Consider the following 12,024-nt stretch of genomic DNA (forward strand, 5'->3'; position numbering starts at 1 on the left):
GGACTAAAAACTCATAAAAATTATCATGAAAAGATCTTAAGGAAATACAAGTCAAGATCAAATCTTTATATCTTCTGGAGCTTCCCAAGGAGGCAAAGATCCCAGATCCACAAGTTTGCTTCCACACCAAGGCTCCTCAATGTATCTTCTTTCTTCCTTCAATACACCAAGAGCACACACTTAAGCTCAAAACACACACACTCAAGGGATTAGGGTTTTCAAAAACATCACAAGGGGAGTGGAGGCTGGAGAGGTGAGGGAAATTAGGTTATAAGGATGGTTATATAGGGGCTCAACCCTAAAATTTAGGGTTTCCAAACCTGGCGACTACGCCCCGCGTACGCTGATGTACGCCCAGCGTACTAGGTTACGCCCTAGTACGCTAAGTGTACGCACGTACGCATGGCGTACTCCCTTTCCTCCTAAATTACAATTTTGCCACTAGGGCTTCCAATGGACACTTCTTTCTACTTAGGGACCAAAACAGGAAATAATAAAATTATAGGGTTGAATTTAGATGTACCTGAACACCGGGATGTTACAATTCTCCCCCACTTGATCTAGAATTCGTCCACGAAGTCTGCTGCAGTGAATAACTCTAGATAATGTTCCCGCATATCAGCCTGCGGCTCCCAGGTCCACTCGGAGCCCCTATGATGCTACCATTGCACCGTGACCAATGGTATTTCCTTGTTTCTCAAGAGCTTCATCTTTCTTTCCATAATATCCACTGTCCTCTCAACATAGTTTAGGCGCTCATTGACCTAAATATTGTCCAAGGAAACCACTGCATCCTCATCCAACACGCAATTTTGCAGCTGCGAAACATGGAAAGTGTTGTGAAGCTGACTGAGCTCCTCAGGTAGGTCCAATCTATAAGCAACCTTGCCAACCCTGATATCACCTGAAACGGTCCAATATACCAGGGACCCAACTTCCCCATCTTCTTGAAGCGTATCACACCTTTCCAAGGAGAGACCTCCAATAATACCATATCACCGACCTGAAACTCCAACTCAGATCAGCACCGGTCGGCATAACTCTTCTGCCAACTCTGAGTGGTCTGCAGTCTCTGCCTGATCTGCTGAATAAGCTCTATGCTATGAAGGAATACTTCGTTCCTTCCCATAACCTTGTGACCAACCTCGCCCCAACAAACCGGGGTGCGACATCTTCGCCCATACAAGAACTCAAAAGGCGAAGCACCAATGCTGGAATGATATCTGTTGTTGTAGGAGAACTCCACAAGAGGTAGGTAGGAGTCCCAATGTAACACTTGGATTTCTGGTATGTTCCTTATTGCCCCGTTATTTTGAAAATGTTGCATTTTGATCCTTGGAGTAGTACGCAGGGCGTACCACATGGTACGTTAGCATACTAGCTGAAAAGCTAGTATGCGGGGCGTACTACATGGTACGCTTAGCGTACTAAGTGAGTGGGTAGACGGGATTATGAGGCCTCGTATGCTTGGCGTACGAGGGTTACGCTTAGCGTACTTGGTGATGTTGAAACCCTAATCATTTTGGGTGTTGTACCCTATTTAAGGACCATAAGTCCCTAGGGATGGCCTCTTTACCAGCCCCCAAACCTCCTAAAACCCTAAATCAACCCTTAAGCTTTCTTGGTGGTGTTATTGAGTTCTTGAAAGGATTGTGGTGGTTATTTTTCCCTTTGTGAAGGACGTGAAGAAGATTGAAGGTGCTTTGCGTGGTGGGGAGTTTGTGGATCTAGAATCATCACCCTCTTTGCAATACTTTTGAGGTATCAAGATCATACCTTGGCTTGTAGATGCTTAGATCTCTTTATGGCTTGATTTGTTATGCTTTTGGTCCCTTTTTGGGTTGATGGTTGAGTTAAGACGTTTGAAGGACTTATTCCTTTAGATCTGAGCTTATTAGGAGTTCCTTAGGCATAAAGGTGCCAACTTTATGGAGTATTGGGGCTCGTGCATGCATTAAGTCACATATTATGTCCTTTTTAAACTTAAGAGCTTCATTTAGCCATGCATGAACATAAAGTTGGCAACTTTACGTGATAGTCCAGCTCAGGGAAGTCAGATCTACATTTTGGAAGCAATGCCTTAATGGATTAAGAGTTAAAATTGAGTTTTGGCTGAATGGTGAGTACGGTGGGCGTACAAGCAGGTACGCTTAGCGTACAAGCCCTCAAGCAAGTACGTTGCACGTACGTGTTGAGTACGCGCCACATACTCAGTCTGATGGTCTTCGAGTTTGGGCCATTCTTTTGGTCTTGGATGCTTAGGGCCTTGTTGGGCCATCTGAGTACAAGTGTTATGGACTAGGAAAATTGGTGGGCCTTGGGGTAAGGCCCATGTAAGGATTTGGGCCCAATTTAGAAAATTGGGCCATGTACGGGCCTTGGATGATTAATTGGTTTTGGGACTTTAGATTGTAGGTTTGGGCCTTAGACTTGGACCAAACTAGATAAGGGGTAAAACTATCTTTTTACCCTATGTATGGATTGATAGTTATATATTGGAATCCAATTGTTAATTGGGTGTTATTTGATATTGATAGCTCGAGGATTTGTCGGATCAGCAACCAGGGATTATCAGTTTGATTCAGCAGTGCGAGGTGAGTTTCCTCACTATGTTTAGCGGTTCCAAGGCACAAATGCCGACCCATGATCTGTTATGTTAGAATACTCATTGTCTGTGTGACACTGGTATGTGTATGTGCTTGTATGATTACTGGGCGGGCCCGTTGGTTATTTTGTATGCTATTAATTGTTATGCTTATATGAACTGTATGTGGGCGGGGACCATTATGCGAGATAGGGTGGGGCCCGTTATGCGAGTTAGGGTGGGGCCCGTTGTAGTCATTGGGCGGGGCCCGCTATGCGATATGTATATGTTTGGTATGTGGTAGTCTGGGGAACTCACTAAGCTTTGTGCTTACAGTTTTAATTTATGTTTCAGGTACTTCCAGTTCCAAAGGGAAGTGCTCAGGATGATTATAAAGCACACACCACCTCGTTCCGCATTAGTGATTTACTCTGATTTGAGATGATGTTTGATATACTTATTTTATTTGGATTGTATTGATGATGTTTTGGAATACAAATTTTATTAACTTAAAAATGAAATTTTTGGGTACTATTTTTGGGAGTTTCAAGTTGGTATCAGAGCCTTAGTTTGAGGGATTCGGACATACCTTCAGGTGTGTCTGAATTCAAACTGAGGATTTGGGTAAATTTTTTTCAAAAAGAAATATATTTTTAAGAAAAGAGTTTTTTTTAAGATAAGAAAAGGGTGTGGTGCATGCAATTAGCCGAGCTCAAGTAAGCTTTCCCAAATTACCCATACATGTTATCTGATATGATTTGATCTGTGAATTTGTGAACCACATGCTAGTTAGGGCTAAGGATATGCTCAGTTTTTGCATGATAGAATGCTAGGAGAGATGCCTTTGTATGCCTATTGTATGATCTTGTAGACTTGCATGCTAGTACTGATCAATCAGTGTTAGGATGGCCTGATTAGGTGATGCTTGGTTTTGATTACTTGATGCCTGAATGCTGCTTGCTTTGTTCTTTCTAGGAGTTCTAACTAGCTTCAACTAACTAGTAAGCGAATATGCTAAGTTACATGTTATGGGAACTAAATATTTTTAGAAGGTTAGGTTTTAACTCTATTGCGTAGCTCTTGTCTGAGTCCAACCGTTGTAGTGTGAGACCTCTCATTCGAAGAATTATCTAGTTTTAGTAATATGTAATTGTATTCGTGAGCTAGTTAGAGGAAGTTAGCGAGAGTTCCTTCTATAGCTGATGGCAGAGAGTGGTGTGGAGTTTGCCCTAGGAAAACCTAGGATGAGATATAGTGTTGGAAGCCTTATCAGTGAGGGGAAGTTGTATGGATATAAAGTGACTTGGTGGAGTCAAAGCAATTCTTGAGGAAAGTACGGATAGATATGGAAGGTAGTATGGGCCCGTACTACTGGAAGCAGATGATCCGTACTCGATTCAAGGAGAGCTGTGATGAAACCACGAAGCTTGTGGAGTGGTGATCCCTCGATGTATATTTTGATGCGTATTCTGATGGTTTATTACGTCTATTTTCAGTATGGTGACTTTGCGAAGCATACCTGTTGGCAGTTCTGGTGCTCTGAGGGCTCGAGCTTAGGATATGGAGTCGGGCAACTAGATGATCAGACCAGGGAGTTCATCTCGTCTGATATTACGCGTTGGATTCTCGAGCAGACTCATGTGATCTTTGGTACGGTCAAGGAGGGCATCTCGGATATTCTGGATGAGAGATTGAGTGCCTTTCGCTCAGAGATGATGGCCTTGGTTGGGGTGCATACATTAACTTTCATGGAGTTTCGGGCATGTGGAACTCCAGATTATTATGGGGCGTAGGACCCGATAGCGAGCATGAGGTGGTTAGCGGATGTTGCTAATGCCTTCCGCACCAGCAGTTGCCTAGAGGAGGAAAAGGTCAGACTTGCCTCCTTTCTTCTGAAGGACAGGGCACATGATTAGTGGGAGGAGGCCGGGCGCACAGTGGGTGATTGTGACAATCGTCAATTTTGGTCAAACAAAGTCAACAAAAGTTAACCAGGTCAACTCAACTCGTATTAGAATTTTAGAAGAAATGTGATATTCCCTAATGTTTCTAATGTAGTGATTCTATACACATATATATACTAGTTTTGTTATAATTACACACATTAATATGTGCTAATATCCATAGGATATTTTGACCTTCAAGTGTTCTTCAAGTGTCTTCAAGTGTTCTTAGCTTGAAATCCTTCATCTTCACCTCTTTATTCACCAAGAAACACACTCAAGGTGAGTTCATACCCCTCATTTTTGTTTTTATCCAAGTTTTAGGGGGGGGGGGAATACAAGTAAACTTGTATAATAATACAAGCTGTTATACATGCTTTATCTTCAAGTTGTGTAAAAGTGTTATCTACATGAAATAATGTTATTACATAGTATTATGAACATTTATGTGTGGTATTTTGTTTAAAATAAAAATTTATGAAAAATGAGTATGAACATGCTATATGTTCTGAAGAAAAAGTCATAAAAACAAAACTATAAAAACTAGGGTTTTTATGAACATAATACGACTTTTCTAGCAAAAATGGTTTTAACCAAGTTATTACATCATTTTTGTGGGATATAAATTAAAATATGTTATTTTGGACATATGTTATGAAACTAGTTATAAATACCAAGGATTTGGTTTTACAAATAGAAAACCTAAAAATCTATCATACTATGTAAAAATTTGGGTTTTCTAGCCAAAAATGGTCATGACTAGGTTATGATACCATTTTTGTGAGATTTGACGTAAAATATGTTGTTTTAAACATATAAGGTTAGCTTTAATTAGTCTCCACAAAAGGTAAAAATAAATTTTACAAAGCTTATAACTCAATATTTATCGTTTGGTGACGTAAAAAGGCCAAAAACTAGAAAATTGACTTCATCATACTAAATGTTCATATACTTGTGTTAGATGTAAATTATTTGTTATTTATGAACATCTAAACATGTTAACTTATATATATATATATATATATATATATATATATATATATATATATATATATATATATATATATAGGCACAACAAAACATTTATAATAAACTATAATAAGTATAGTTTATGGGTCATTAACACTATTTTATGGTTTTGGGACAAAACGAATAATTATATAAAAATATAATTATTTTTACACTATGTAAATACTATGGAAATGTGATATTTACACTTACAAAGGTTTTCATTACACTAAACGTAAACTTGTTGAAACAATTATGTAAGACAAAGTCTTCACCGTACCTACCAAAGTACACACTAAAGTCCTGAATTATAACCACAATCCCGGTAAGAGAGCGTGACACTTGTGTATAGATCTATACGGGACTGATAATCTCGCACCTAAGCTACTAGCTACAGCTAGACCGGCAGGTCTGGGGTTACAAATGTCTAACATTCCGACGCCTGAAGAACGTCGCAGCAGGCCAACTTCGGTTTTAGCATGTTTGTAATAACTCACATGGGAAATCAACAATACATTCAGTTTATGGGGTAACATGCGTTCAAATGGTTTTATATAAGAACAAAACTACGTAATACTATTTTAAGTATAGAAATACTTATACATTTTTGGTCTTAGGGTTTTTAAGACTATAACTTATTTAAAGAAAATATTGGATATTCTGGGAACAAATACTATCATTTTACAAGGAAAGAATTTCAGATTTTTATCCAAACAAAACTCTTATGAACTCACCAACTTAATTGCTGACACTTTCCAAAACTACTTGTATTCTTAGGAAACCGTTAAACAGGTAACAACAAGGATTTTGAAGATGGGATGTTACGGCGTCATACTATTCATTTTTGTCATCATAATGTAATTGGTTTGAAACATACAATACTTGGAAACAATGTAACATTCTCAATTATATTTATGATGGTTGTGTTGGCTTTGATCATTAGTGTACATTATATTGTGATACTGTTCATGAAGTCATCCACCCCCAGACGTTTCCGCCATCCAGGTTTAGGGGTGTAACAGATTGGTATCAGAGCATTGTTTATAGTGAACTAAGTATATCAAACCATGTAAGATATACAACTATAAATACAATGGGACTAAAGCTCTCTGACTAAAACATTTCGTATAAGTATAATTTTAAAATATGATGATATATTTTTATAAAGTATAAGTACATACCTACATACTAGAACAGTGTCATAACAAGAAAAATACAAAAGTAATAAGATAAGTTGAACACTACGGATAAGCCTAGGTAGTTATGTAATCAGATCTCAGATAAATAGAGCCCGTTGTACTCATTGGACAGGACCGTTATGTGAGTTAGGGCGGGGCCCGTTATACTCATTGGACGGGGCCCGTTATGCGATTTAGGGCGGAGTCTGTTATACTCATTGGGTGGGGGTCGTTATGTGCTATGTATATGTTTGGTATGTTGTAGTTTGGGGAACTCACTAAGCTTTGTGCTTACGGTTTTCAGTTTATGTTTCAGGTACTTCCAGTTTCAAGGGGAGGGGCTCGGGATGATTGCAGAGCACGCACTATCTCGTTCCGCATTTGTGATTTACTCTGATTTGAGATGATGTTTGATACACTTATTTTATTTGGATTGCATTGATGATGTTTTGGAATACTGATTTATTAAATTAAAAATGAAACTTTTTGGGTACTATTTTTAGGATGTTTCACCCAGCTCCTACCAAAATTAATAACACAGGCCCACAACATATCCTCAAGGGTCTGTATCGTCCGATCATTATGGTCGTCGGTCTGTGGATGATAAGCAGTGCTGAAGTGCAACCTCCTGCCCAGTTCCTCATCGAACTTCTGCCAGAAACGGGAGGTGAACCGAACATCACGATCTGAGACAATAGAGACCAAAACCCTATGCCGAGCAACGATCTCGCGAACATACACATCGGCCAACTTCTCGGCCGAAGAACTCTCCCTGATAGCCAAAAAGTGAGCACTCTTGGTCAATCGATCCACGATGAACCAGATAGCATCAAAACCCTTTGTCGTCTTCGGCAACTTGGTGATAAAATCCATAGAAATCTGTTCCCATTTCCACATGGGAACCTCCAGAGGCTGCAGCTTGCAATGCGGCCTCTGATGCTCAGCCTTGACCATCCTGCAGGTCAAGCATCTCTCCACATACCAGAATATCTCCCTCTTCATACACGGCCACCAATAGCTCAATCTCAAATCTCGATACATCTTGGTGGCCCCCGAATGAATAGAAAGACGAGACTTATGAGCCTCCTCCAACACAATTTGCTTGATCCCACCAGAAACTGGAACCCAGACCCGACCACATCGGGTCAATAACCCTCGACTATCTATGACAAATCAGTCAATCTTGCCTCTGATCCTCTCTTGCTTCCAGTTCTCTTTCCGAACTCCGTCTGTCTGAGCCTCCCTGATCAATCCCAAAAGCGGACAATCAACTGATATCATACACGTCACCCTATCTGAAGACCCAGCCGACTTACGGATCAATGAATCTGCTACCACATTCGCTTTTCTCGGATGGTAAAGGCTCTCACAGTTATAATCCTTTACTACATCCAGCCACCTGCGCTGCATCATGTTCAGGTTCGGATGATCCATAATGTGCCTCAAACTCTTGTGATCTGCGTAGACAGTACAACATAACTCATATAGATAGTGTCTCTAAATCTTGAGGGCGAACACCACTGCCCCAAATACATATCGTACGTAGGATATCGAGACTGATGCGGCTTCAGCTGCCACGAAGCATAAGCAATCACCCGTCCTTTCTGCATGAGGACCGCCCCCCAAGCCGGTGATGGATGCATCACAGAACACCACAAAATCCTCGACTCCCTTCGGGAGGGTTAATACCGGGGCCTCGCATAGCCTTTTCCAAAGAGTCTCAAATATCGACTGCTGCTCAGGGCCCCATCGAAAATCCACCCCCTTCCTCGTCAGACGAGTGAAGGGTACCGCAATCTTGGAGAAATCCTGAATGAATCTCCGATAGTACCCTCCAAAACCCAAGAAACTACTCATATTACAGGGAGATTTCGGAACCTCCCACTGCATCACCGCCTCGATCTTGGCCGGATCGACCAAAATCCCATCCTGGTTAATGGGGTGCGCTAAGAACTGAACCTCTCGTAACCAAAACTCGCACTTCGAGAGCTTAGCATAAATCCGTTCTCGCCTCAAAACCCCCAGAAGCTCGCAAAGATGCTCCTCATGCTGCTCTCTGGTCTTGGAATACACCAAGATATCATCAATAAATATAATGACGGATCGATCGAGCATCGGCCTGCATACCCGATTCATCAAATCCATAAACATAGCAGGCGCATTGGTGAGCCCAAATGGCATCACCACGAACTCGTAAAGCCCATAACAAGTCTGGAACGCGGTCTTCTCCATGTCCTCCCCTCTCACTCTAACCTGATGATACCCGAAACTCAAATCTATCTTGGACAACCAAGATGCACCCTGCAACTGATCAAAGAGGTCATCAATCCGCGGGAGGGGATAACGCTTCTTCATTGTTAGCTTAATCAACTCCCGATAATAAATGCACATCCAATGCAAACCGTCCTTCTTCTTGACGAACAATATCGGCACTCCCCACGGAGAACTGCTCGGTCTGATGAACTTCTTGCCTAGTAGCTCCTGCAGCTGAGATGACAACTACTACATCTCAGGCGGCGCCAAGCGGTACGGCGCCAAGCGGTACGACGCCTTGGCAATCGGGGCCGCACCTGGCACACGGTTAATCCTGAACTCGACCTGCCTCTCGGGAGGCACACCTGGCAACTCCTTCGGAAACATATCAGCAAACTCTCTGACCACTGGAACCTTTGAAACTGAAATATGATCCCAAACTCGAGTGTCACCACATAAGCCAAATAACCTGCACACCCGTGCTGAATATACTGACGATCCCTGGTTGTTGAACAAAATCCTGACCCGACCCTGGTGCCCTCTCTCTATAAATAACTAGTTCTCCCCCACTTCGGGTTCAAACTACCACTCGTTGGCTCTCACAATCAATCATGGCACCGAACTTGCTCAGCCAGTCCATACCCACTATCACGCATACATCCCCCATGGGTATAGGGATCAAGTCAATTGGATAAGGCACCCCAAGATCTCTAGCACACAACCCTGATACACCGCAAATGCAGAAATCCCGTGTTCGTTGGCGATAGTAACCCGAAACAGACACTCTAACTCCCCAACAGGCATATCAAACTCCCTACTGAAAGATCGAGACACAAAAGACCGACTCGCACCCGAGTTAAACCACACAAGAGCAGGCAAAGAGTTCACTAGGAACATACCTATCAGAAGCATATATATATATATATATATATATATATATATATATATATATATATATATATATATATATATATATATATATATATATATATATATATATATATATATATATATATATAATCATATCATAAACATAAACAACAAAATAACAAATAGGAACACACCAGTCACAACATCTGGAGCTGATCTGGCCTCCTCGGCAGTGAGCTGGAAAGTGCGACCTCGAGCCCTCGGGGGCTCCACCCTGTCCTGAATCCCATCTGTGATCCTCAAGGTAGCTGGCGTTGGGGCCTGCACTAGCCTGGCAGCAAGCAAGGGGCACTGGGCCTTCATATGGCCCACCTGATCACAATGATAACAAAGTCTGATGCTAGAAGCTGGAGCCTGCTGTCGGCAATCCTTCGCAATGTGACCCTACTTGCCACATTTGTAGCATCCCGAAGAAGATCGAAAATCTCCATCATGCATCTTACCGCACTTCTCACAAGTGTGGCCCCTCTGACTCCCCGACCTAGAATCAACGGTCCTAAACCACTTCGATGCAGGCTGTGACTGCGACTGCGACTGCTTCGGGGCCGGTCTCTGCTCTCTCGGCTGCAGCTCAATCTCAATCTCACGCTGCCTGGCGGCCTCCTGCAACTCCAACAATGTACCATAACTCTAAGTGGATACAAATTTCCTAATATCGGTCTTGAGCATGCTCAAGTAATGGGTCATCGTAGCCGGCTTAGATGCAACAAACTTAGGGCAGAACATGGCCCTCTCCGTGAACATCTTGGTGATCTCCGTCATCGACTCCGTCCCCTGCCTCATATCCAAATACTCTCGATCCAACCTCTCATGCTCTACCAACAGAACATATCTAGAACGAAACATCTCTAAAAATTTCTCCCAAGATACAGCAGCTCTCTGCTCAGTAGAATATGATCCCGTAACAAGTATCTACCAATCCTTCACTCCATACCTAATAAGGTTTAGAGCACACTTGACCTTCTAGTCACCTGGGCAAGAGCAAGTGAGGAAACACCCCTCAATGTCATACAACCACCGCATGACTATGATCGGGTCCTGAACTCCATTGAATGTCGGGGGCTTTGTATTTTTGAAGTCCCGATACTGGAAAACTCTCCCAGTACCAGCAGCGGAAACGACTACGGTGGCTGCAGTAGCAACAGCCTCAGTCAAAGCAACACAACGCTCATTAAAGTACTCTACCATGGTGGTCTTAATAGACCCAAACATCTCTGGCAAATTGAGCTCGGAAGTTAGCAACCTCCTCCTCCTGAAGGATCTCTCTGATCCTGTCCTCGGACACAATTGGCCCACCCTGACTGCCAGCTCCCGATCCCGATCCAGATCCAGCCTCAAATCATCTCGTCATCACCATACTGAAAATAAACCAGGGAGATATCGGATAACACACATATCATATCAGGGGAACCAACTCCCAACAGAGCCCTAGGGGTTGTGACTTCTCTGTTACGCGTACGAGTCATATGCTTTCAGTAGTACAAACCCATACTACCTTCCACACCTACCCGTATTTGTCTTAGAGGATCATCACAACAACCCTAACAATACACACCAGCATACTCAAACTGTAACATCCTTAAATTACAATCCAAAAATTTCATTTTTAAGTTTAATAATCATAAAACAAACCATTTCATTTTTCCCAAAATCATGAAAACATAAAGTAGTTTAGTTGTGAAATCCATAATACATATAAAATCATCACCAGAGTCATAATCCCAAAATCACTAGTGCGGAAAATCCATGGTGTGATGCGATACGGTCAAGCCGGCCCTCTTCCCTTCGAGCTAGAAGTATATGAAACAAAAACTGAAAACCGTAAGCACAAATCTTACTGAGTTCCCCCATCATACCACACACCATACAATAACATGTTGCCTAGCATATCAGGGTGCTGGCCAACTGTGACATCCCCAATTTCATGGCTAGAAAAGACCGATTTCGTTTATGCTTTATAAAAATCAAAGTACTTCTTTTAATAAAAATTTTGCAGAATTTGTTCCCAGAAAAACATGATAAATACGTTATCAAAGCATTTCCAAAGAAATGTATTTTTATTCATTTTAAAACATTTGGGATGTTATCGTCAATACAGAAACATAAGCATAAACAGAACTTACATTCA

The 12,024-nt window shown here is 41.8% G+C and overlaps 1 long non-coding RNA gene across 1 annotated transcript; it reads left to right on the forward strand.

The window, feature by feature from the left end:
- The first annotated feature begins 1,440 nt into the window (after window positions 1-1,440).
- On the forward strand, window positions 1,441-3,118 carry LOC145134429 (uncharacterized). The gene is made up of 3 exons (XR_013719143.1): window positions 1,441-1,761; window positions 2,538-2,594; window positions 2,939-3,118. It is a non-coding gene; the product is annotated as an uncharacterized LOC145134429 (long non-coding RNA).
- Window positions 3,119-12,024: the final 8,906 nt, after the last annotated feature.

The sequence above is a fragment of the Lactuca virosa genome, chromosome 8 (assembly GCF_052849685.1).
Source record: "Lactuca virosa cultivar CGN04683 chromosome 8, Lactuca_virosa_CGN04683_v6, whole genome shotgun sequence".
In the NCBI taxonomy this organism is placed as follows: Eukaryota; Viridiplantae; Streptophyta; class Magnoliopsida; order Asterales; family Asteraceae; genus Lactuca; species Lactuca virosa.